Source organism: Schistocerca serialis, chromosome 11, assembly GCF_023864345.2.
Source record: "Schistocerca serialis cubense isolate TAMUIC-IGC-003099 chromosome 11, iqSchSeri2.2, whole genome shotgun sequence".
NCBI lineage: Eukaryota > Metazoa > Arthropoda > Insecta > Orthoptera > Acrididae > Schistocerca > Schistocerca serialis.
The window spans coordinates 103,673,905-103,700,528 of NC_064648.1; the positions used below are offsets into that span (position 1 = coordinate 103,673,905).

A 26,624-nucleotide genomic window follows, 5' to 3' on the forward strand; every position below is an offset into this window, starting at 1 on the left:
TTAGCCTAAAACCATAAACTTAAAAAATTTTGACGTGATGAAATCATGATACTTGAAAACAGCATTATTTTTTAAAGCATTTTATTTCAGACCTAACCAGATTTTTTTACAGTTTCTTATCAACTGAAAATTCATTTTTATGATTTACATTTGCAGTGAAGATTAAGCACTGCCTCAGCAAATAGGCTATTCCAGTGGCCTCGTGTCTACGTCCACGGCATCGAGCGGGATAGCGCAGTGCTTAGCACATTGGACTTGAATTCGGGAGGATGATGATTCGAACCCGTGTAAAACCGTCCTGATTTATGTTTTTCGTGATTTCCCTAAATTGCTTAAGGCAAAAGCTGGGGTGGTTGCTTCGAAAGAGCACGGTCGCTTTCCTCCTCTATCCTTCCCTGATCTGCGCTTGTGCTCTGTCTCTAATGACCTTGCTGTCAAATGGACAAACAAACACTAATCCCCCCTCCTCCTCCTCTTCGATCCATCATCCTAGGTACAAGGCTCAAAATTGGCCCTAGACGCAATTGTTTACAGTACTATGCAAATATGGCAGTAATAACCTCATATTCTTCGACAAATTAAAAGTACAACATATGAAAAATAACACATTAAATTCCGAGTTGTGTGGTACATACTCTAAAAAACAATGCAGAACCAAACAAAAAATTTGACTTCGACAGCGCAAAAATGTGAAAAGTTCTTCACGGCTCTTAAAGACTAGCAAATTAACTCCAAATGTGGACTGCTAAATTATTTACAGAGAGCTGCCAACCAACTGAGTACAAAAAAACTAAATATCCCAAAATTTCCCCCCAAATTACATATCTGGCTCTACATGCAAAGTGGCCCTAGGTATACTGATCTCCTCATACACTGCAACTGAGTTAACTAGCACAGATAAATGAAGTTACTGTATTTGTCGTGCATCTGCAAAATTCATATCCAGTTCTACTGGAATTAGAACATTAAAAGCTCAAGGGCTCCATAGTATCCACAATCACACGCAACAGACTTAAATGTAGGAACTGAAGGGTGAACAGCATGCAGTGTGAAGGCACTAATTTTTTAAGCAGCTGGGAAGTGGAGATCCAAAATATTCTTTGGACAAAAATAATTTTAGTGTTTGTTCTTATAATTACAGTTAAAAGAACTATGCTTAAATATGGAAGATGGAAGTAAATAGTTGTATTTCTGTGAATTCTACCGATGTCCCCCCCCCCCCCCCCCCCAAGACAGCTGGTGAACAGTGTGCGGTTGTTAAATTTATTTTAGGAAAATAAGAGATCTAGTTTCTACTTGGATAGAACACTGTACATAAAAGGAAACTTTGAGCAATACAAAAAGCAGCAATTCAAAGTATAGTACCTTTTGGTATTTACCAGACACTATGGACATGAAATGTAAAGCCGTAACAGAAGCCTTACATTTTTTATGTAAGAGTGGAATGGCTTCATAACATATTACACAATGTTCCTACATTTGTTACACACTACTTTTCTTGAGTCTTTATGTTTGTGGATGCCTACATTCCAATGTCTCATGTTTTGAACACCACCCAAGTACAAGCAGTGTGAATTTAACCAGTCCCTAGACTACTCTCAATAAAATATCCCAAGGACAGAGGAAACAGTTTTCTCATGCTTATAGCCTACCGTATATTTTGTTATGACTGCTGGAATGTAGGTGTTTGAACAGTAAGTTCTCATATTTGACACAAAAAACTATCATTTGCAACAAGTAAGGGTTAACAGCTTGAGTTATGCTTAAAGGTAAACACAGATTTGAGCAAAAATCTAAGCTTTCTGTTTTTCATAGCTGGCTCAACATGATGCACAAGACTACAGGAGTATCAGTGTTAAATGCCAAACTACGAAAAGCGCAATGTTCCCGAAGACAACCTTAGACTATCTGGATCAGAGGCGGTCTAACTCCTTCAGTGGACTGGATGCTGCAACATCACTTACAAGGAAAGGTCCCAGAGGTGGGATCGACTTTTTGAAACCATCCATACGCTGACGTACATTAAGATCATGCGAAACCCAGCTCACACTTTTCTCACACGACATACTGAAACCTCTGGATCGACACAACCAGGTAGATGCAGTATTTCTTGATTTCCAAAAAGCATTTGACTCAGTACTGCACCTACACTTGTTGTCAAAAGTACGATCATATGGCATTTGAAGGGAAATTTGTGACTTCTACATCGTCTGATGTAGAAGTAACTTCAGGTGTGCCCCTGGGAAGTGTGTTGGGACCCTTGCTGTTCATATTGTATATTAATGACCTTGCAGGTAATATTAACAGTAAAATCAGCCTTTTGCAGATGATACAGTTATCCATAATGAAATATTATCTGAGAGAAGCTGCACAAATATTCAGTCAGATGTTAAGATTTCAAAGTGGTGCAAAGATTGGCAACTTGCTCTAACTGTTCAGAAACATAAAACTGTGCTCTTCACAAAAGGAAAAAAATGGAGTATCCTATGGTTACAATATCACCGAGTCACTGCTGGAATTGGCCAGCTGGGCATAATACTTTCTACAAATAAGAAATGGAACGATCACATAGGTACAGTCGTAAGTAAAGGAGGTGGTAGACTTTGGTTTTTTGGTATGCTACTGTGAAAGTGCAATCAGTCTGCAGAGGAGATTAGTTGAAATCACTCGTGTAACCAGTCCTAGAATACTGCTCAAGTGTGTGGAACTTGTACCAGATAGGACTAACAGGAGATATTGAATGTATACATAGAAGGGCAGCACGAATGGTCACAAGTTTGTTTAATCCATGGGAGAGAGTCACAGAGATACTGAAGGAACTGAACTGGTGGACTCTTGAAGACGGACAAACTATTCTGAGAAGGTCTATTAACAACGTCCAAGAATCGGCTTTAAATGATTACTATAGGCTACAACCCCCTATGTATCGCTCACAAAGGGATCGTTAAGATAAGATTAGAATAATTACTGCATGCACGGAGGCACTGAATCAATCATTCTTCCCGAACCTTATACGTGGATGGAACAGGTCGAAACCCTAATAACTTGTACAATGGGACCTACCCTCTGCCATGCACATCATGCTGGTTTGCAGAGTATAGGAGTAGCTATAAACGTAAATGTATGTGTATCACAGTCTGCTGCTATTCCCTCTGGTGCAAGTAATGATGAAAAATAATTCAGAATTTTGTGTGTTGTTCAATAGCTTTAAAGAAGTCCTACGGTATAGACTGGTTGTGTGGTGTAAAGGGCAGGGTAACATACTTGCTAAAGGATGGTTGTGGGTTCAAATATTGTCAGGTGCTTTAAATTTTTTTCATTTTAAAATCTTTATCAAAATGACTTCGATCATTATTTTTACTCAATTAACTAGATTAAATGTAATTTTTTGGTTTCTGTTCCTTTGTCACATCATTTTAATCGCCATTTTACCTTTTTCATTTGTTGTTGTGTTTTCTTTATATCGTTGTTTTCCATTACGAATTTTTGTGAATGTTAATTTTAATTATATTTATCTATCACAATATTTAAATATTTGAAAATGCTGATCTATCAGTTGGAAAACAAAACATGAAATAACCTATTGACGTTGACTGTACAATGCTGTCAAAGATGTATTTTTTGTTATTAGAAGTGCATATTTTTTGGATGGTAATTGTCTTACAAACATTCAAAACAGACTAAAATTCTACTGCAATAAAGGCAAAATAATGCAGATGAAGAGTCAAATGAAAGAAGAGATTATAAGAATAATGAAATTCACATAAAATGAGGAATAGAAATAATGAATGCAATAACACAAATGAAAAAAATATAATGGTGAAACAAAATAAATCAAATCAAAATTAACACATGAAATTAATTAAAATCGTAGGAACAAAAATATGCAATGGCAAAAGAGTGATAGGAAGAAAAATGCGAGCAAATTAAGAACTTGATATGATGATTAAAGTGCTGTGACAAAGGAATAGAAAGAAAAAAATTCATTTATACAAATTCATTGAATACAAATAATGATCAAAGTTATTTCAATAAAGATTTAAAACTAAAAAAAAAGTATGGTCCTTTTGCTTGTTAAGTCGCAAAACCAATGTGTCCAGCACTACCTTTTAACGCTTTTCAGTGTCGTGAAAAATTCCAAAATTTTTTCGTTGATTACTTGGAAACGAGGGACTGTCAGGATGAGTGGTAACTGACATCACCATATAGACGGTTTCACCGCTGGGGACCTCTCCTTGTTTTCATTAATCCAATGTGAATGCAATAACTGTAGAATTCAGTCTAGGTCCCATATTATGAACAGATAACCAGTTTTGGTTTTCATGCACCAGATCTTAAGAAAGCAGTGACAGGGGATGCACGCAGAGTTTATGACTGTGTATTCTCTGTGTCCCTACTTTATAAGATACAAAGTGTGGAAATGAAAACATTCGAAGTGTCTTTTTTCCTTCAGAAAATGCATTTTCAGTGCTACTTTGTTCTCAGTACTCTGTTGCATTACCCTAGACTTGTACCAAGGAGAAACAGTTCCAAACATTCATTACCACATTGTGCATGGTCTTTGGGCCAAGTGGTACTCCCAATGGAGTTCCAAGTGCCAGACCATAAAGGTCTTGTCCATTCAGCCTGGGATGGTTTGAAGAAATAACACAAAAGATTTTGGTGAGGGTACAGCTTTCTGAGCTGTGACATTTTGCAAATGCAGAGAAGTTAAAAAAGGTAAGCAAAGCTATTGTTCTACCCACTAGATTGTTGAGTAAGTTAAAGCTACAAACCCATTCCGTATAATTCCAATGCGTACAACCGATGTCTTTGATTTTGGAGATTGTCCAATGCAATACGAACCAAGTGTGTCAACTCGATCATTTCAAATAGCTATATAAAAATTCTTACTATGAAACAGAAGAATGGAGAAAAGTCAGTGTAGTCAAAAGAGGAAAGACCGTGGCCAATGTATGCCGTACCGTACTTCATCTGAAAGAACAGCTGTGTTTATCAGCTGTGAAACAAAGATATTCCCATTTCTTGCTCGACAGAACTGGGAGTTTCACAGGGAACATTGAAACATTTGATCCAGAAATGAAGCAATGTAAGAAACAGAAGTCAATGCTGAGAATTTTTCTTCTTCTTGAATTTATTTTGGCTACTCTCTTGTGATGAATTTAAAAGACAAGGTTGCTTGGTTGGTTGGTTTGGAGAAAGAGACCAGACAGCGAGGTCATCGGTCTCATCGGGTTAGAGAATGACGGGGAAGGAAGTCGGCCGTGCCCTTTGAAAGGAACCATCCCGGCATTTGCCTGGAGCGATTTAGGGAAATCACGGAAAACCTAAATCAGGATGGCCGGACGCGGGATTGAACCGTCGTCCTCCCGAATGCGAGTCCAGTGTCTAACCACTGTGCCAAAAGCCAAGGGAAATGCTGTTAGCTGAGTACTGTTCTACTAGTTAAAACCCTTCTGCTGAATTTCTGTACTTGCATTATCACAAATGAAAAACATGGTGCCTCAATGTTAGTAGCACTTTAAAACAAACATTTTCTTACAGACATTTAGAACTAGAATGTTGTTTGATATACCATTTAGAACATTCTTAATAATTTTTTAATTTCTCTCATTTTTTTGCAGCAATGAGGCTGGCAACATAATTCTGAAGTGGCAGAATAGCTACTTAGTTTACTGGATACAAATAAGTTATGTACAAAAAGAGAGACATTGTTCTTTGATTCTCCTGACAAATATGAGATTTAGGACTTATCGTTTTCATTTCCACTCTTATATGATTATGGCAGTAAATTAAAAAGGTTATCTGTCAAAAAAAAGAGGGACCATGACTGAATTTTACAGTTGACATAGATATCAAAGTCATCTGTCTCTTCCAGAGGCCAGGAACATCAATATTAAAAATTGTTACTTACTGTAACATAGTTCAAACTGCACAGTTAACAGATTATTAATTGAACACAACACTTGGGATTCTTCGCAACCTGAGTGTACTTTACGCCCACTGCTTATTTGTTATGAAATTACATTTTGACTTGCAGCTCTTCTATCATGTGCACAAATGAGGAGCATTCAATTTGAGTGACATCCTTTATACCACTTGTGGTCAGTACTTGGCCATTTGTATGGTGAATGCTGGTAGTGAAAGTATGTGATCCTTGCCTTGTATGGACTAACCTACCAGGAAGGGGGAAGCCTTGCCCCTTACTACCCTGGTAGGCAGCTTATACTTATATTGTGCGTTTCTGTGCAAGCAGAAGTGACAAGGAGGCAGCGATTTTGTGTAACAACAGAGTAAACAACACCTACCAGTGGTTGAAACAACGCATTCACACAATGCGTTGTTTGCTATCTAAGGTAGATAATTAAAAGCAACAAGTTACTATGGGCCTTCAGTTATCGACCTCCTGGTGATTCCTGTATCACAGCTTCTCCCCCTCCCACCTACGCATGCAAATAGCCATGCTCCAATATGCACATTTATTTACTTATTTATTTCATCTTCGAGCGTCTTGCATGCTATTGATGTTAATAGTTTTTATGCATTGAATAATACATAGTAATAATAATAATAGTAATAATAATAATAGAATAGGCCTCTGGTATGTTCTGCCAGTCGTAAAAGGCGACGAAAAGAACAAACCACTAATATGGCTAACCCCCCTTTTAGTGTGATTAGTTGGTTCAGGACAGAACTAATGAAGCCTCGGACAAGCGCTGTCATGGTCTGGGACGAAGCTTGAACCCTATGCCCGTCCACAATGGTAATGACACTGCTAGCCACACGGAAAATGATTTCAATCGAAATAGAGGTGTTTTGCAGGATATGCTTCCTGCAACCACTCTAGAAGGAAAACAAAGGCAGAGGATGAGATGGTCAGATGAAGTTAATCGACACCTCATGTTCTGTTAGTACCAAGCAACAAACTTAGGAACCAACACAACTAGATACAGATACAAAAAAAATCACAAGTATACACAACATTTATTACCAGATACCCAGAATTAAAATTTTTAACAGAACAACGACTAGCTGATCAGATCCGTGTAATAATCAAAAATAACAGGATACCCCAGTCAGAATTAGAAAACATAAAACAACAAGTACAACAAATACTGGAACAAAATAATGTGCAATAAGAAGAAGAAGAAGAAGAAGAAGAAGAAGAAGAAAATACAGTAATGGATTCAAACATCCCAGAGCAAACAAACAAAGAAAAACACACATCAATTAGACAATCAGAGGAAAACGAAATCTTAAGACAGCCACCAGAACAAGCACAAATAGAACACGAAGTGACACACATGTTAGATATAGAAGAAAAATTTCAGCTGACATATATAGAATACAAAGACACAAATACAGACATTAGACCATTCTCGCATAGACCACCAAATAACCCACAAGTCGAAACAACAATAACAACTATCAACACAATCATACACAACAAAATAAATGAAAATACAACTATGGAAGAGTTACAACTACTGGTTTATATAGGAGCACTCACTACACTAAATATACACACTAGGCAGAGATCAGAACCAACCAACACACAGAAGAAACCCACAAAACCAACATGGCAACACAGGCTACAGATCAAAATAGAAAAACTGAGAAAAGACATCAGACAGCTAACACAATTTATAAGAAATGAACTATCAGACAAAAAACGAAAAAGGTTAGGTAAAATCTCACAACAAGAAGCGATGGAGCAATTAGATGAAAAGAAGCAGAAATTACAAGCATTGGCCAAACGACTTAGAAGATACAAAAAAAGTGAAAATAGAAGGAAATAAAACCAAACATTCAACACAAACCAAAAGAAATTTTACCGGACAATAGATAACACACACATTAAAATTGACAATCCACCAAACATAACAGACATGGAACACTTCTGGAGCAACATATGGTCGAAACCCGCTACAACATAACAGACACGCATGGTGGATACAAGCAGAAACAGACACATACAAGATTATACCATAAATGCCTGAAGTGATAATTTTGCAACATGAAGTCACCCTAGCAATTAATTCTACACACAATTGGAAAGCCCCTGGAAAAGATAAAATAGCAAATTTCTGGCTAAAGAAGTTCACCTCAACACATTCACATCTAACTAAATTATCTAACAATATAATAGAGGGAAACATTCCACGCGGGAAAAATACATTTAAAAACAAAGATGATGTGACTTACCATACGAAAGCGCTGGCAGGTCGATAGAAACACAAACAGACACATACATACACACAAAATTCAAGTTTTCGCAACAAACTGTTGCCTCATCAGGAAAGAGGGAAGGAGAGGGAAAGACGAAAGGAAGTGGGTTTTAAGGGAAAGGGTAAGGAATCATTCCAATCCCGGGAGCGGAAAGACTTACCTTAGGGGGAAAAAAGGAAGGGTATACACTCGCGCGCGCACACACACACACACACATCCATCCACACATATACAGACACAAGCAGACATATTTAAAGACAAAGAGTTTGGGCAGAGATGTCAGTCGAGGCGGGAGTGAAAAGGCAAAGATGATGTTGAATGACAGGTGAGGTATGAGTGGCGGCAACTTGAAATTAGCGGAGATTGAGGCCTGGTGGGTAACGGGAAGAGAGGATATATTGAAGAGCAAGTTCCCATCTCCGGAGTTTGGATAGGTTGGTGTTGGTGGGAAGTATCCAGAAAACCCGGACGGTGTAACACTGTGCCAAGATGTGCTGGCCGTGCACCAAGGCATGTTTAGCCACAGGGTGATCCTCATTACCAACAAACACTGTCTGCCTGTGTCCATTCATGCGAATGGACAGTTTGTTGCTGGTCATTCCCACATAGAATGCATCACAGTGTAGGCAGGTCAGTTGGTAAATCACGTGGGTGCTTTCACATGTGGCTCTGCCTTTGATCGTGTACACCTTCCGGGTTACAGGACTGGAGGAGTAGGTGGTGGTGGGAGGGTGCATGGGACAGGTTTTACACCGGGGGCGGTTACAAGGATAGGAGCCAGAGGGTAGGGAAGGTGGTTTGGGGATTTCATAGGGATGAACTAACAGGTTACGAAGGTTAGGTGGACGGCGGAAAGACACTCTTGGTGGAGTGGGGAGGATTTCATGAAGGATGGATCTCATTTCAGGGCAGGATTTGAGGAAGTCGTATCCCTGCTGGAGAGCCACATTCAGAGTCTGGTCCAGTCCCGGAAAGTATCCTGTCACAAGTGGGGCACTTTTGTGGTTCTTCTGTGTGGGATTCTGGGTTTGAGGGGATGAGGAAGTGGCTCTGGTTATTTGCTTCTGTACCAGGTCGGGAGGGTAGTTGCGGGATGCGAAAGCTGTTGTCAGGTTGTTGGTGTAATGGTTCAGGGATTCCGGACTGGAGCAGATTCGTTTGCCACGAAGACCTAGGCTGTAGGGAAGGGACCGTTTGATGTGGAATGGGTGGCAGCTGTCATAATGGAGGTACTGTTGCTTGTTGGTGGGTTTGATGTGGACGGACGTGTGAAGCTGGCCATTGGACAGGTGGAGGTCAACGTCAAGGAAAGTGGCATGGGATTTGGAGTAGGACCAGGTGAATCTGATGGAACCAAAGGAGTTGAGGTTGGAGAGGACATTCTGGAGTTGTTCTTCACTGTGAGTCCAGATCATGAAGATGTCATCAATAAATCTGTACCAAACTTTGGGTTGGCAGGCCTGGGTAACCAAGAGGGCTTCCTCTAAGTGACCCATGAATAGGTTGGCGTACGAGGGGGCAATCCTGGTACCCATGGCTGTTCCCTTTAATTGTTGGTATGTCTGGCCTTCAAAAGTGAAGAAGTTGTGGGTCAGGATGAAGTTGGCTAAGGTGATGAGGAAAGAGGTTTTAGGTAGGGTGGCAGGTGATCGGCGTGAAAGGAAATGCTCCATCGCAGCGAGGCCCTGGACGTGCGGAATATTTGTGTATAAGGAACTGGCATCAATGGTTACAAGCATGGTTTCCGGGGGTAACACATTGGGTAAGGAGTCCAGGCGTTCGAGAAAGTGGTTGGTGTCTTTGATGAAGGATGGGAGACTGCATGTAATGGGTTGAAGGTGTTGATCTACGTAAGCAGAGATACGTTCTGTGGGGGCTTGGTAACCAGCTACAATGGGGCGGCCGGGATGATTGGGTTTGTGGATTTTAGGAAGAACGTAGAGGTGCGGGGTGTCGGTGGGGTCAGGAGGTTGATGGAGTCAGGTGAAAGGTTTTGCAGGGGGCCTAAGGTTCTGAGGATTCCTTGAAGCTCCGCCTGGACATCGGGAATGGGGTTATCTTGGCAAACTTTGTATGTGGTGTTGTCTGAAAGCTGACGCAGTCCATCAGCCACATACGACGATCAAGTACCACGGTCGTGGAACCCTTGTCCGCCGGAAGAATGACGATGGATCGGTCAGCCTTCAGATCACGGATAGCCTGGGCTTCAGCAGTGGTGATGTTGGGAGTAGGATTAAGGTTTTTTAAGAAGGATTGAGATGCAAGGCTGGAAGTCAGAAATTCCTGGAAGGTTTGGAGAGGGTGATTTTGAGGAAGAGGAGGTGGGTCCAGCTGCGACGGAGGACGGAACTGTTCCAGGCAGGGTTCACTTTGGATGGTGTCTTGGGGAGTTGGATCATTAGGAGTAGGATTAGGATCATTTTTCTTCGTGGTAAAGTGATATTTCCAGCAGAGAGTACGAGTGTAGGACAGCAAATCTTTGACGAGGGCTGTTTGGTTGAATCTGGGAGTGGGGCTGAAGGTGAGGCCTTTGGATAGGACAGAGGTTTCGGAGGAAAGGTTAACTACTGAATTAGGGTGTTGTGGTTCCAGATTGTGTTGATTGGAATTTTGAGGTTTTGGAGGGAGTGGAGCTGGAAGTGGGAGATTGAGTAGATGGGAGAGACTGGGTTTGTGTGCAATGAGAGGAGGTTGAGGTTTGCTGGAAAGGTTGTGAAGGGTGAGTGAGTTGCCTTTCCGGAGGTGGGAAACCAGGAGATTGGATAGTTTTTTGAGGTGGAGGGTGGCATGCTGTTCTAATTTACGGTTGGCCTGTAGGAGGATGCTCTGAACAGCCGGTGTGGATGTGGAAGAGGAAAGATTAAGGACTTTTATCAAGGATAGGAGTTGACGGGTGTGTTCATTGGCTGAGCTGATGTGTAGGTGAAGGATTAGGTGGGTGAGGGCAATGGATTGTTCAGTTTGGAACTGGTATAGGGACTGACGGAAAGAAGGGTTGCAGCCAGAGATGGGAACTTCAAGTGTGACGCCTTTGGGGGTAATGCCAAATGTCAGACAAGCCTGAGAAAATAGAATATGGGAGCGTAATCTGGCTAGGGCGAAGGCATGTTTGCGGAGGGAATGTAAATAAAACTTAATGGGGTCGTTGTGGGGGTGTTGTGAGGGTGACATGGTATTAGAAGGTGGAAAGTGTAACATGAGGAAATGAAAATGAAAATATATGGGGAGGGATAAAGGTGGACTGGAAAGTAACTGGAGATCTGGTGTGAAAAAAGGCGAAAAGGTGTAGCTTACAGCTGGGCTATGTTGGACTTGGGTTGGTAGACAATGATGTGCACAAAGGTCAGGTGGTTGTGTTGCCGCCAAAACACGTTAGAGGACGGAGAAATTCGGGAAAATTTCGAAAAAACTGCGAGTAATATATTAAAAGGACCAACAGCAAATAACCAGAGCCACTTCCTCATCCCCTCAAACCCAGAATCCCCCACAGAAGAACCACAAAAGTTCCCCACTTGTGACAGGATACTTTCCGGGACTGGACCAGCCTCTGAATGTGGCTCTCCAGCAGGGATACGACTTCCTCAAATCCTGCCCTGAAATGAGATCCATCCTTCATGAAATCCTCCCCACTCCACCAAGAGTGTCTTTCCGCCGTCCACCTAACCTTCGTAACCTGTTAGTTCATCCCTATGAAATCCCCAAACCACCTTCCCTACCCTCTGGCTCCTATCCTTGTAACCGCCCCCGGTGTAAAACCTGTCCCATGCATCCTCCTACCACCACCTACTCCAGTCCTGTAACCCAGAAGGTGTACACGATCAAAGGCAGAGCAACATGTGAAAGCACCCACGTGATTTACCAACTGACCTGCCTACACTGTGATGCATTCTATGTGGGAATGACCAGCAACAAACTGTCCATTCGCATGAATGGACACAGGCAGACAGTGTTTGTTGGTAATGAGGATCACCCTGTGGCTAAACATGCCTTGGTGCACGGCCAGCACATCTTGGCACAGTGTTACACCGTCCGGGTTTTCTGGATACTTCCCACCAACACCAACCTATCCAAACTCCGGAGATGGGAACTTGCTCTTCAATATATCCTCTCTTCCCGTTACCCACCAGGCCTCAATCTCCGCTAATTTCAAGTTGCCGCCACTCATAGCTCACCTGTCATTCAACATCATCTTTGCCTTTTCACTCCCGCCTCGACTGACATCTCTGCCCAAACTCTTTGTCTTTAAATATGTCTGCTTGTGTCTGTATATGTGTGGATGGATGTGTGTGTGCGCGCGCGCGTGTATACCCTTCCTTTTTTCCCCCTAAGGTAAGTCTTTCCGCTCCCGGTATTGGACTGACTCCTTACCCTTTCCCTTAAAACCCACTTCCTTTCGTCTTTCCCTCTCCTTCCCTCTTTCCTGATGAGGCAACAGTTTGTTGCGAAAACTTGAATTTTGTGTGTATGTATGTGTCTGTTTGTGTTTCTATCGACCTGCCAGCGCTTTCGTATGGTAAGTCACATCATCTTTGTTTTTAAATATAAATTATCTAACAGTTACATTGCAGACCCATACACAGTCCCTGATACACTTACACAAGGAATAACTTATCTGAAACCTAAAAATCAAGCAGACACAGCAAACCCAGCAAAATATTGCCCCATAACATGCCTACCAACAATATACAAAATATTAACTTCAGTCATTAATGACACATACAACACAGAACACAATTATAAATGAAGAACAAAAAGGCTGCTGCAAAGGAGCAAGAGGATGTAAAGAGCAACTGATAATAGATGCAGAGGTGACATATCAAGCTAAAACCAAACGAAGATCGCTACACTATGCATACATTGATTACCAAAAAGCTTTTGATAGTGTACCCCACTCATGATTACTACAAATATTGGAAATATACGAAGTAGATCCTAAATTGATACAGTTCCTAAACATAGTAATGAAAAATTGGAAAACCACACTTAATATCCAAACAAATTCAAATAATATCACATCACATCCAATACAGATTAAGCGTGGAATATACCAAGGAGACTCATTAAGTCCTTTCTGGTTCTTCCTTGCTCTGAACCCACTATCCAACATGCTAAATGATACAAATTATGGATATAATATTACTGGAACACACCCACACAAAATCACACATTTGCTATACATGGATGATCTAAAACTACTGGCAGCAACAAATCAACAACTCAACCAATTACTAAAGATAACAGAAGTATTCAGCAATGATATAAATATGGCTTTTGGAACAGACAAATGTAAAAAAATAGCATAGTCAAGGGAAAACACACTAAACACGAAAATCACATACTGGATAACCACAGCGACTGCATAGAAGCGATGGAAAAAACAGATGCCTATAAATATCTAGGATACAGACAAAAAATAGGAATAGATAATACAAATACTAAAGAAGAACTAAAAGAAAAATATAGACAAAGACTAACAAAAATACTGAAAACAGAATTGACAGCAAGAAACAAGACAAAAGCTATAATTACTTATGCTATACCAATATTGACCTACTCATTTGGAGTAGTGAAATGGAGTAACACAGACCTAGAAGCACTCAATACACTTACACGATCACAATGCCACAAATATAGAATACATCACATACATTCAGCAACAGAAAGATTCACATTAAGCAGAAAGGAAGGAGGAAGGGGATTTATCGACATAAAAAACCTACATTATGGACAGGTAGACAATTTAAGAAAATTCTTTCTAGAACGAGCAGAAACTAGCAAAATACACAAAGCAGTCACTCATATAAATACATCGGCTACACCATTGCAATTTCATAACCGCTTCTACAACCCTTTAGACCACATAACATCAACAGATACAAAGAAAGTAAATTGGAAAAAGAAAACACTACATGGCAAGCACCCGTATCATCTAACAGAGCCACACATCGATCAAGACGCATCCAACATAAACTAACACAACAACACGTTCCCACATACAAGTATGCACCACAAAATGTACTGGAGAATGATGAATACATATTATACTGGAACAGAACCATTATAACAGATAAAACAACACCACATAACAAATCCGCCATCATACTCACCAATAAAAAAAAGAAATTAACACAACTAATCGAAATATCCATACCCAGTACAACACATATACACAAGATAACAGGAGAAAAAATTGAAGAATACATCCAACTGGCTGAGGAAGTCAAGGACATGTGGCATCAGGATAAAGTTGACATTATACCAATTATACTATCAACTACAGGAGTCATACCACACAATATCCACCAGTACATCAATGCAATACAGCTACATCCCAACTACATAAATCTGTAATTATTGATACATGTTCAATTAACCGAAAGTTTCTAAATGCAATGTAACATATACCATACAGTTAAAAGGAAGTCACGCTTGATTAAGGTCCGTGTCACTTTCCATTTTTAACCAGACATAACGTCTGAGAAAGGAAATAATAATAATAATAATAATAATAATAATAATAAATAAATAAATAAAACATTACAATAATCTGGATTTACATATATAAAAACATATGAGCATAAATTAAAATTTTTGAGTTTCTTTTCCACAACAAAAAATTCTTTTATGGCATAGAAAGCCTTTTTAAGTCAGTTATGTAGAACATTTCTGCAGGTTTTTATTGGTTAGTGTATACTTCTAGTAGCAATGTGCTGAACAGTTTTAACTCAAGGTATGCATAGCTATTCTGAGTCCTGCTTTGTCTTGTAAAGGGTTGGTCAATCTCTCCTTTGTGACATGTATTGTGACAATGAAATGATTGCCTTAATTTGCAGCTCTCTTGGTTTGTGTAGGCTAGGCATCTAAGTATAAATAATGATGGGTCCATCACAAAATGCCCGTTTTCTAGAAAAATGGCCTACGAGATACATTATTTATGAAAATAGCCACTGCATATTTAACAGTTGTTTTCTGTCACACAAAAACTGATTTTGCTACAGTGGAGCTGTCCGAAAGCAGTATGGAGTATGCTATGTGGCTATGAAAAAGTGCATAATAAGATGGCATGAAAAAGTGAGCTGAGCATCATGTTTTCACTCGCACATGCTCTAAGTGTATGTAACAGGTATATGACTCTTGATAATTTACAGTATACAGAATCTGTATGGTGGTTCCAACTTTTGAGAGTCTTTTTGTTGTGCCTATCTGTGACTCGGCCTATCTGCAACTCGGGATCTCTGCTATACGGTGAGTAGCAACTATTCTTTTCATAACATTGTTACTTTCCATCCGGGATTTTCTATTGTTAGGTTGGCTTTGTTTTGTTCCTTTAGGGGCTTTGTCTTGTTCCTTTAGGACCTCTGTCATTTCCAGTTTCAATGAAAATGGTATCATCAGGAACAAAATAGATTTACATGGCACAACACTAGGTAGTTCATTAATATAGATAAAGGTGCCAGTACAGAACCTTGAGACATGCCTCTTCAAACATCTCAGAGCTCATACCAGTAAAGTGTACCGTCAGCTTCCTATTGTCAAGATACGATTCTACAAGAGGGAGTTCTGTATCTCAAATGCCACAGCACCTCAGTTTGTCTATTAGAATCCAATAACTTACAGAGTTAAATGTCTTGCCCAGGTTAATCAGTGATTTTGCTTAAGAGATACTGGGTATTGCTGAAACAATATTTCTAACAGCTTTCAGCATAGATGAATTTTCCCTGACACCCCAATGTGTGTTTGTCAGTTTTCAATTGCAGCTCAATTGTTTCTAAATTTGTTCGTACATGTAATGTTCTATTTTCGAAAGTGTTGGTACAATAAAAATAGGACAGTAGTTATCAACACACAAGTTGTCTCCTTGTAAAGGGACAACAACTTAGCTTTAAGCAGGTTCAAAAATCGTCTTATCAATATGCAAAGTGTTTGTAGTATATGTGCTATCTTCTAATAACAAAATTAACCATATAGCAGAAATGCTTAGTCGCAGACAGGCACACAAAAAGACTGTATGAAAGTGAGCTTTTGGCCAAAGTGCCCTTTGTCACAAAACAAACACACACACACACACACACACACACACTCAACCACAGTATCTGGCAGCCAGAGAGAGAGAGAGAGAGAGAGAGAGAGAGAGAGAGAGAGAGAGAGAGAGTGTCTTTCTGTTGTGCCTATCTGCAACTCAGCATCTCTGCCATATGTTGAGTAGCAACTATCCTTTTCATATTGTTAAATGTCTAGTAACAAAATTTGGTAGACTATATAACTCTTCTGATTTTGAGTTGCTGAAGTCTCCTATTGCAACTGCAACATCAGTGACAGCAATTTGAGCTCAGTTAAATGTGGATGTTAGAGGTTTCTAGTTATATGAATAACTTTTTTTCTGTATGTTTATTAATGCCTAAATTATAGTTACAATTTTGCTGAGTTGTGTGTCCTTTCTTTGTTACCAGAATTAATAAAAAAGTAATTCATTTCACTGGTTGTGATATTGGTAGTATCACAAGTGGTTCTATTAGTATTACCCAGTTCTCTATACTCTGACAAATCATACGCGAGTTTCAAGTACATGCCATTCGTGTTGACATACAGTTTACAATAGTGACAAATTCAGTTGCCCCCTACTGTACCAGCTGAAACCAACGTCATACAAAACAAAATTATTTGACCGCCTTACTATCCAAAGAGAGATTTGTTTAACAGGACAAAACTATTCATCCATTGCTAACTTTGTTCCTCGCAGTACATCTATTTAATTTTAATCCAAAACGACAAAATCTTGTACAAACCATACGAGGGTTGACTGAGAAGTAATGCCTCCACCTTTGTAACTCTTCAACAGTTGGCAGCATTGGTATGCAGCAGGCACTGACTTGTTCCGTAGCCTCTTCTCTACAACTTCAGTTGGCAGGAAGCCTTAGCATTGAATGGCTGTGTTATTACAGTGTAAAGCATGGAACCCTGCACAGATGGTCGGTCAGTGCGATTTAAGCAACGTGCAGTCATTGAATTCTTGACAGCAGAAGGTGTCACCCTAAAGGAGATTCATCAGCGAATGAAAGCAGTTTATGGTAATTCGTGGGTGTGAGTACTGTGCATCATTGGGTGAGTAAGTTTAAAGATGTTGAGGTGGGAACATCTGACCAGCATGACAGACAAAGAGTCTGATGTCCTGTGACAGCAACCATCGAGTTTCACAAGCAAAATCTTGACAGATTGATTCAGGGCGATCGTCTTATCACTCAGAGAAATTGCAAGCACAATCGGAATTTCACAAGAATGTGTGTGCACATTATTGCTTTGCTCGGCTATCAGAAGATCTGTGCACAATGTCTACCCCGGATGCTGACTCCTGAAAAGAAAGTGCACAGCCCTGAAATTTGCCAGGAATTCCTCTCGTGTTACGAAAATGAAGGCTTTCTCCATTCAATTGTGACAGGAGGCGAAACGTGGGTACACCATTACGACCCGGAGACGAAACAGTCTATGCAATATCGAAACAAAGACTCACCCCAGAAAAAGGAATTCAAGACGCAGCCCTCAGCCGGAAAAATCATAACCACAATGTTCTGGGACACAGATGGTGTTCTCCACAGCGATTTCCTCGATCATAGAACAATAATAAATTCGGAGCATTACATCACAACGCTGAAAACTCTGAAACGACGGATAAAAAGGGTCCGAAAGGAAAAGGGAAATGTTTTCCTGCAGCATGACAATGCCAAACCACACACTTCACATGCCACCAAAGGAGAACTTCAGAGACAATCTCACCACCGTACGGCATCCTCCATACAGTCCAGATTTAGCACGGTTTGACTTTCATCTGTTCCCGATAATGAAAGACGATCTGAGGGGATATCATTATGCTTCTGATGAAGACATTGAGAGAACTGTGAGACTGTGGTTGCAGAAACAGGGTGTCGACTTCTTCCGTAACTGCTTCAGAAAGCTTGTTCATCATTGGCAGAGATGTATCCAATTGGCTAGTGATTATGTGGAAGAGTGAGTATTGGTAATCAAAGATCACATTCTAAGGATTATTTCTGTGTTTGATTTATCAAAATATTCCCATCCAAACCCAATTAATGAAGGTGGAGGCATTACTTTTCATTCAAGTGACTTCAGAGGTGATGTCAAATCTGCAGACATGTGGTGCTCTAGAAAGTGGTATCTGTAGTACTTGTTTTCGATTCAGCGCGATTCGCAATATTTACAAAATACGAAAATGTCACAACCAGACAAATACAAGCTTCCCTGACTTTTTTCTCATGATTATATATATATCTTGTGCAGAATCTGTTGTTTGTAAGAGTTTCTGATGTAAGATGAGACTAGTTTCGATGCAGTCACATTTCTATTAATGGAAATATGAGATTTTTCAAAATTGGTTAACACTTCCTTTTCCGCATCACATCGAAACTACCTTCTGGACAACTTATACTGAGGTATCATTGTTTCTTCTGATAATCAGGTATATCAAAATATTTATGACCTTCACTCGTGAGGATCATGCAGTCTCTTAGGCCAATATAATTCATTAATGCTGAAAAAACTAATTTTTAAATATCTCTTTACCGTCAGGAATTTTGTTCACTTGCTATGGAGCTCATTCTCTCATTCTCTGTCCACTGGATTCTCACAGTACAGTGAACTTTTATGACATTAAACATCCACGCTACAAAAAATTCACTTACTGAATAGATGAGGGGGGGGGTGGGGGTGGGGGTGGGGGGGGGGGGGGAGTCACACACACACACACACACACACACACACACACACACACACACACGCACACACAGAGAGAGAGAGAGAGAGAGAGAGAGAGAGAGAGAGAGAGAGAGAGAGAGAGAGAGAGAGAGATCTAGTATTTGGTGAGTTATCTTTACTCTGAAATTATTTGTATGACTTCACATATACTTATGTAAAAAAAAAATACCACTGTCCCCATCTCTCTCAAACAATTCAAGGAAAACTTGACCAAAGGTTGTATAGGCACAAATTAGCAAGAAAATAGCTATTTGAACCCATCTACCTAACTGCACTTTCTACTCCTGTTCCCTGATATATTCTACTAAAATGCACTAGTAAGGCAAGCATAATAAGGCATAACTTTACCGTAAAACAGTTCACAAAAACTCACATGGATATCTGGTGCTTACAATGACATCTCTGGTTGAATGTGTTAAATTATGCTCTCATCAGTTGTTTTAAAATGTTTGCGAACATCTGCCAGAAAATGGTTTTCAACAAATATCATACACAAACCATTTGACTCAAGATACATGAAGACCTCTATTGTTGGTGTCAAAAATATCTATAGCACTGAAGCAACCAAATATTTTTCTTTGTGCCATGAACTTCTGCTACAATACAGTGCAGAAAATAATTCCCTCCACAGTACTCAACGTCGTGGGCTCTTTATGACAGACTTCTTTGCCATTGCCGTCCATATCTAGGTTTGATTTCAGAAAGGCAGAAGGATGACAGCTGAGTCATCTACTGTGCTGCTGAAAGAACATATTGTACATAAACTAAGCACAGTTGGTGAAGTAGTTTTTTGGAAAATATTTTACTTGCGGCACAAAAAATAAAACACTACATATTTTGCATTCATACTTCTTTTCACTACACAACTGTTCTCAAATAATGTTAGTGAAACTGTTGGTTAAAAATATATGATTATTTCAAGCTGTAAAGTTGTACGTCTCACATAACAGCCTCATCATGGGGTCGTTATCTTTCTTTTATTGGTCATTTTTACACTCACATTCAGAAAAAACAGAACACCTTGAATAATTAGAGATAGGACATTCATATTCACAGGACACGTACATTAATATGTTCTGCAGAAATGATTAGCATACGAACCACGTCGGCCCGTGGGTTCGAGGTTGACATCGATATTGCGGTGCGACACCACCCACGGTAAAATGTGTGTGGATCACGTTGTCACTGTAAACCGAAGGTAATAGATCAGTGTGAGTTGAGCAGACGTGCAGGATGACTCGAAGATGTATGCCTGAACCACACAGTCAAACCAGTGAGTTTGAAAGAGGGTGCATTACTAGTATGGGAGAATGTGATGCATCCATCCTGGAAACTGCTGCTCATGTGGGAAGAAGTGTTTCAACAGCACAACAGGTGTGTGCAGAATGGTTCACAGTAGGCCACAGAACTATGAGATAGGTCAGCTTGCACCACCGAGACCACCTTCCCCAGGAGATTAACACCTCATCCGAATGGCACTGCAGGACTGATCTGCGTCAACCTCGGCTCCAGAGCAATGGTGGAACAGTGAAATACATCGTACACTATCAGGTGTGACAGCCTATTGCCATTTATAATGGCGTGGGTTACATGTGCACCATCTACACTCGTGCTCATATATTAAGGATAATGCTGAAACACGGTGAAACAACGCTCTGGTGGGTGGTTTGTGGGTTTAAATCACCTCGGGGTATGACCACGCGGCGCATTTGACCAGGTGACCATGGTGCCGGCAGCAGTCCACATACGCAGAGGCGTGTTGGTGTTTGTCAGAGTACGGTGCAGTGAATAATGGTGGCTGTGTGTTTAAAATGGCTCAAAGAACACATATTGATGACGTTATGAGGGGTAGAATACTAGGGCGACTGGAGTCTGGTCAAACACAGCAGGTCGTAGCACGGGCCCTCCGTGTGCCACAAAGTGTGATCTCAAGATTATGGCGATGATTTCACCAGACAGGAAACGTTTCCAGGCGCTACAGTACGGGACGTGTACAACACCACAAGGAGACCGATATCTCACCATCTGTGCCCGCAGATGGCCACGGAGTACTGCAGGTAGCCTCTCTCGGGACCTTACTGCAGCCACTGGAACAGTTGTCTCCAGACGACTGAACAGACACGGTTTATTCGCCTGGGGACCTGGAAGGTGCATTCCACTGACCCCTGGTCACAGGAGAGCCTGTAAAGCCTGGTGTCAAGAACACAGTACACAGTCATTGGAACAGATGCTCTCCATATTTGCCTGGATGTCTTCAACTGAGTCAAATCTCTTCCCTTTCAGTGAAAAATGCAGTTTAGAAAACAGGCAGAAGTCCGTAGGGGCCAAATCAGGGGAATACGGCGGTTGTGGAAGCACAGGAAATTTGAATTTGGTCAAGAATTCAACAGTCCTCCATGGGTAAATTCTTGATGCACAATACTGGAAGAACTGAAAAAAATCAACATTGTTTTTGCCTTCTATTGACTTTGCCGTGCTTTTTTCAGTCGTGGTAAACCTGCAGTCTTCTACTGCAAAGACTGCACTTTGGTTTCAGAACCATATCAATATACACACGATTAGTCACCTGTAATTACCCTATTTAACAAACCTGGGTCATTTTTAGTCCGATTTATCAGTTCTTGGCATACTTCAAGTTGGTACTGTCTCTGGTCACTTGACAACACTTTTGGAATGCATTTTGCGTACATTCAACGCATGTTCAGATCTTCAGTTAAAATTGACTGAACTGCATAAACTTAATTTAAGTTCATCAGCCACCTCCCTAATTGTAAGCCTATGATCTGAGCACACACAGTTTTTGAGGTAGAAAGACGGCCGGACCGTAGTCCGTCTTCAAATGATTCGCGGCCATTTTCAAATCTGTTGAACAAGACAAACGATTGACTGGCTCATACAATTATCTCCAAAAGCAGTTTTTAATAGTTCATAAGTCTCAGAAGTCGTTTTCCTGGTTTTAAAACAAAATTTCACACAAACTTGTTGCTCTGTTTTTACGTCCATTTTCATGCAGACAGAATCTGGCAACAAGCCCTAGACATGCACTCAACCAGCTGCCATAACAAACTGAATAAAGGAAACACAGTTCCCTGTCATAGGACACGGCAATGACTCCGTGTACATGCCCAGCAAACCAGTAAGCAGTAGTGCATCCGTTCTTAAAACTTTCCCGTCACATCTCATATTTTGAAACTAATAGCTCCACATCACTGAGAGGTCAATGCTGAGTGAAATAACAGAGTGAAAAAAGAAATGACACAGCCACAGTTTGATCTAACCACCTTTCCATTTTAGCAGTCTCCAGCCACACACTATACCAAACATCAGATGCAAATTAGACCCCACTCGCTGGGTTCTCCAGGCACTGCGCCTCTGGAGTTATCAAAACTGTACCAGGGTGTCTACGTGGACAAGAAAAAAAAAATCCCGGATTTTTCCCGGATTTCACGGTTAAAAACACAATTTCTCCCGGATGAAATTACGTATAAAGCGGGTGAAAATACATCCGTGTTAAGTAACAGTATACTTTCCCTCGGAGCTGTAAAACCTATCAGTGCTTTGAATCGTAAAGGTCTTATACCGGCGGAGGATGTCCCAGCACTATAGGAAACGAAATCCAGGAAAAACAATGCGTTTGGAAAGTTGTTTGATGCGAGACAATATGCACAAAGTTTATTTTCATATTGCAAAAGTATATACACAAATTACAGCACGGTAGCTTCCGAAACTCTAAAATAGAGATTGCGTTGAGCGATGCACTTTTGTCAGCCAGTCATAGCTCATGTCACGTGATCTCGCTAGCGAATGACGGCAGTTATCCAAAGCACGAGGCCTGCGAGAAAGACAGGCCGTGGCGCGTACGTTACGAAGGTAGGCCGAACTCGCTCAACTCGGCAAAGTGCATTTCTACAAAAGTAACGCATCTCAAGCCACTATTCGTAATATTTTCTGGTGATCTGTTAGAAATGAAAACAATTGTGACATCACGCACATTGAATGCACGTTAGTTGTTACGGACGTACTGCATAATCTTCGACCTAAAGCCTTTCACACTTTTCGGTGTCGGCACTCTGGTCTGTGCATTGTGTAAATTACCCATTTTTTATGCAACTAAACTTTTATTTTGGTGTTATTCTCTGATTATGTTTCATTGCTGCAGTATTATTCAGCAGTAGTGGATTAAAGTCCTTTGTCAGCGTATCAGACCTTACACGTCAAACCTACAAAACTTTAACTGAAGAAAAAAAAAAAAAAAAAAAAAAAAAAAAAAAAAAAAAAAAAAAAAAAAAAAAAGAGCAATGAAAATTCCCGGGTTTTTTTCCTTGATCTCCTGGATGTTCCGGGCCATATACACCCTGTGTACAAAAACCTTTCTCGTGAATCAACATATCTATTAGTCAAAACCAGATCAGGATTCCTACAGCAGTTCCTAAGATCCGCCTGCATATATAGACATAAAATTTCCTCTCAGTTTTTCAAGAATTCTCATTGGTTACTCAAAAATGAGCCTCAATTTTCAGACTTCAATCTGGTGTTGCGTTTGAATGAAAAGGTGTTCAAGCTCGTAATCTGATGCCTTAATTTGTTGAACATTTTTTATGGATGAAATTATGAAGCTTTCTGTAAAATTATGCACACCGGTTCCCAACTTAGAAAGATTTGCATATGGGTCTTGGCTAAGATCACCTTGGGCTCTGAATACGTGATCACATATCCTCAAGTCCTTACGGTCTTATTCAAACGAGACAACTTCACTGATTTTAATTATTCCTGTAGTTCTCGCAATTAGATTGTAAACCACCTGTGAAACTTGTTGCACCTGCAAACGCTACACTGGAAGCCAAAGTTGAGTGAAAAAGCTGTTAAAAAACCGAGACACTCACCACTAGGATTGCAACTGGTCAGCGCAGCCTCTACAGAAACGTAACAGTGAAGCTCAGAAAACTTAAATAATAGGAATTCTCAGAGGCAACATTATTGCAAAACAGTTGTTTGGTAAATGTAGACAATATTTAAAGAAAACTGTGCTACAATTCTGATGCCCCCAGCGTATATCCCACATAAAATCATAAGATGACACATTAAGGCATATACATACGCACACAAAAAAGCCATTTTCCCTTTGCTCAAAACAAAAATAAGCCACATTTACCCAATTACAAAACAAGATTTTTTCCAAATTTGCCATTCAAAAAATAAAGGGTGGTCTTATATTCATGGATTAAACTACTGCTGCCGATATCAATGTTTTCACACTGTGTAATGAAGTAACAAAGCGGTCGTCTTATATTTACAGATAAAGCTCTGGCAATTCAAAGTCACGGGAAGATTTATTTTGAAGGCTTCTGATGAGCCAGAGGAGGAACAGTGACACTACCCTGGCTAAGAAATATGGCAAATGTGGGGAGGGAACCACTGAGAGGGAGAAGCAAATTTTGTCATGCTACCAACTGTGTGAATGTATATCACATACTTTGGCTTTTTATGAACACCTACTGTGGTATTGTCCAAAGATAGTGGTGCCACACTATAGTCAGCAATGCACATCAATGCCACCAATAATAGTGTGTCTCACTGCAGTCCACAATGACAAGCGAGAGTGGGTGAAAAAGACACGCCCTCTTTCAACACGACAGTGCTCTCGTGCAGAGGTCAATATAGAGCTGAGTGAGGATGTGCTCTGCCCAGTTCGTGACAGCTGAAGAAAACGACATGATCAAGTAGGCCTAAGCAGTTATTCAGTTCTCAGATGGAAATTACTTTAGTAAATGTTGAACACTATGAGGGGGGACCCAAAAGAAACTGGACTCCGAGGGCGCTGACACTCGTTGACGTAGTGCAGGGTTCTCACGCTAGATGGTGTTACCAGACACCTTCTTGAAACAGCCGTGCAGACGGCGTCAGTGTAGAGCTGAACGTGCAAGTGTGGTATTGGGTTTCTCTGACTGTTGGCAGGCTACCTCTGCGAAGTCGTTATGGTAACTTTAAAAGAACAAAGAGTGTGTGTGAAATTTTGTTTCCTGCTTAAAAAAACTGCAACGGAGACAGACCAAATGCTTCAGGAAGCTTTCCAGGAGGACGCTATGAGCCACACACAGGTTTTCGAGTGGTTCGGGCGCTTTAAACGTGGTGAGATGTGTGTTGAAGACCGAGCTCGTTCTGGACGCCCTTCAACATCGCGAAACGAGGAGAACATTGAAAAGGTCCGCCAAAAGATCAACAAGGATCGTCGCCAAACGATCGACCAAATTTCTGCAGAGACAGGAATCAGTTGGAGCTCGTGCCAGCAGATTTTGAGTGAGGATTTGCACACGAGACGTGTTGCTGCTAAATTTGTTCTGTGCCTTCTCACACAGGAGCAAAAAACCATCCGCATGAATGTGTGTCAGGACTTGAAAACAGGGACTGCACATGATCTGAACTTCTCGAACAAAGTCATTACAGGGGATGAGAGTTGGTGTTACGGGTATGACCCAGAAACCAAGCAAGCGTCGAGCCAGTGGAGGACTCCCAACTCTCCCAGGCCAAAAAAAGCAAGGCAAGTGAGGTCAAATGTGACGACGACGATCATTGTCTTTTTCGTGGAATTGTGCATCGGGAATTCGTACCCCCTGGCTAGACTGTTAACCGGTACTTTTACTTGGATGTTTTAAGGCGTCTGCGAGAGGATGTGAGGAGGACACGCCCGGAACTTTGGCAATCAGGTGACTGGTTTCTGCATCACGACAATGCTCCAGCACACACAGCCTTACGAGTGACCCACTATTTGGCATCTCGGAGGTGGTCTGTCGTTCCCCACGCTCCGTATTCGCCAGACCTAGCCCCGTGCGACTTTTTCCTATTTCCACGAATGAAAAAAAGGCTAAAAGGGGAACGTTACGACGATGTGGAGGCAGTAAACACAGCTTCGCAAAGGGCACTGGACAATATCAAACTTGAAGAGTTCCAAACATGCTTCCAACAGTGGGAAAAAGAGACTTGACAAGTGCATCGCATGTAATGGAGAGTATTTTGAAGGTGACTGAAGTAATTTTGTAAAAGGGTTCATCAATAAATTTTTTATGACAACAATCCAGTTTCTTTTGGATCCAACCTCGTATACTTCAAGAGAAGAGGTGGTGGTTTTGTATGCACCAAGTGATGATTTGAGTAAATGACAGTTATAAATTATCAAGCACTCCCGTGGCAAAGGAGTGTATCAATTTAAGTAAGTCTTTTTATCATTCATGTAACTAAGTGAACTAATATTTCATATGTTGCAGTTCCAATGAACCATCTCCCAGAGTAAGCAAAGCATCCACAATTATTGGCAGATGATTGTAGTTTCGTCTGATCGTAACTTTACCAGATTTAAACTTACCAGATTTGCTTGAATCCATTTGTAATCTATATTGAACTGACTTTAAAATAGGACAAATATTCCTTAATAGTATGCATTTTTGCAGGAGCTGGTGAAAGTCTACACTGGCGACTGTTGTATACTCACATGAAGTGTGCAGCAGTGCTGTGGTATAATAGGAGCCAAAGGGGATGTATCAGGTGCTGGTTCTATGCAGCCAGAGAGCTGGCCAGATGATATGTTCCGAAGCAACAGATGAAGGAATATTGGAATGTTCTCCCATTAATGT

At 40.7% G+C, this 26,624-nt stretch overlaps 1 protein-coding gene across 1 annotated transcript in view; it reads right to left on the minus strand.

The window, feature by feature from the left end:
* Positions 1 to 26,624, minus strand: part of LOC126426676 (phosphatidylinositol N-acetylglucosaminyltransferase subunit A) — a 136,175-nt gene that overhangs the window by 63,264 nt on the left and 46,287 nt on the right. The gene's annotated exons all lie outside the window — the stretch shown is intronic.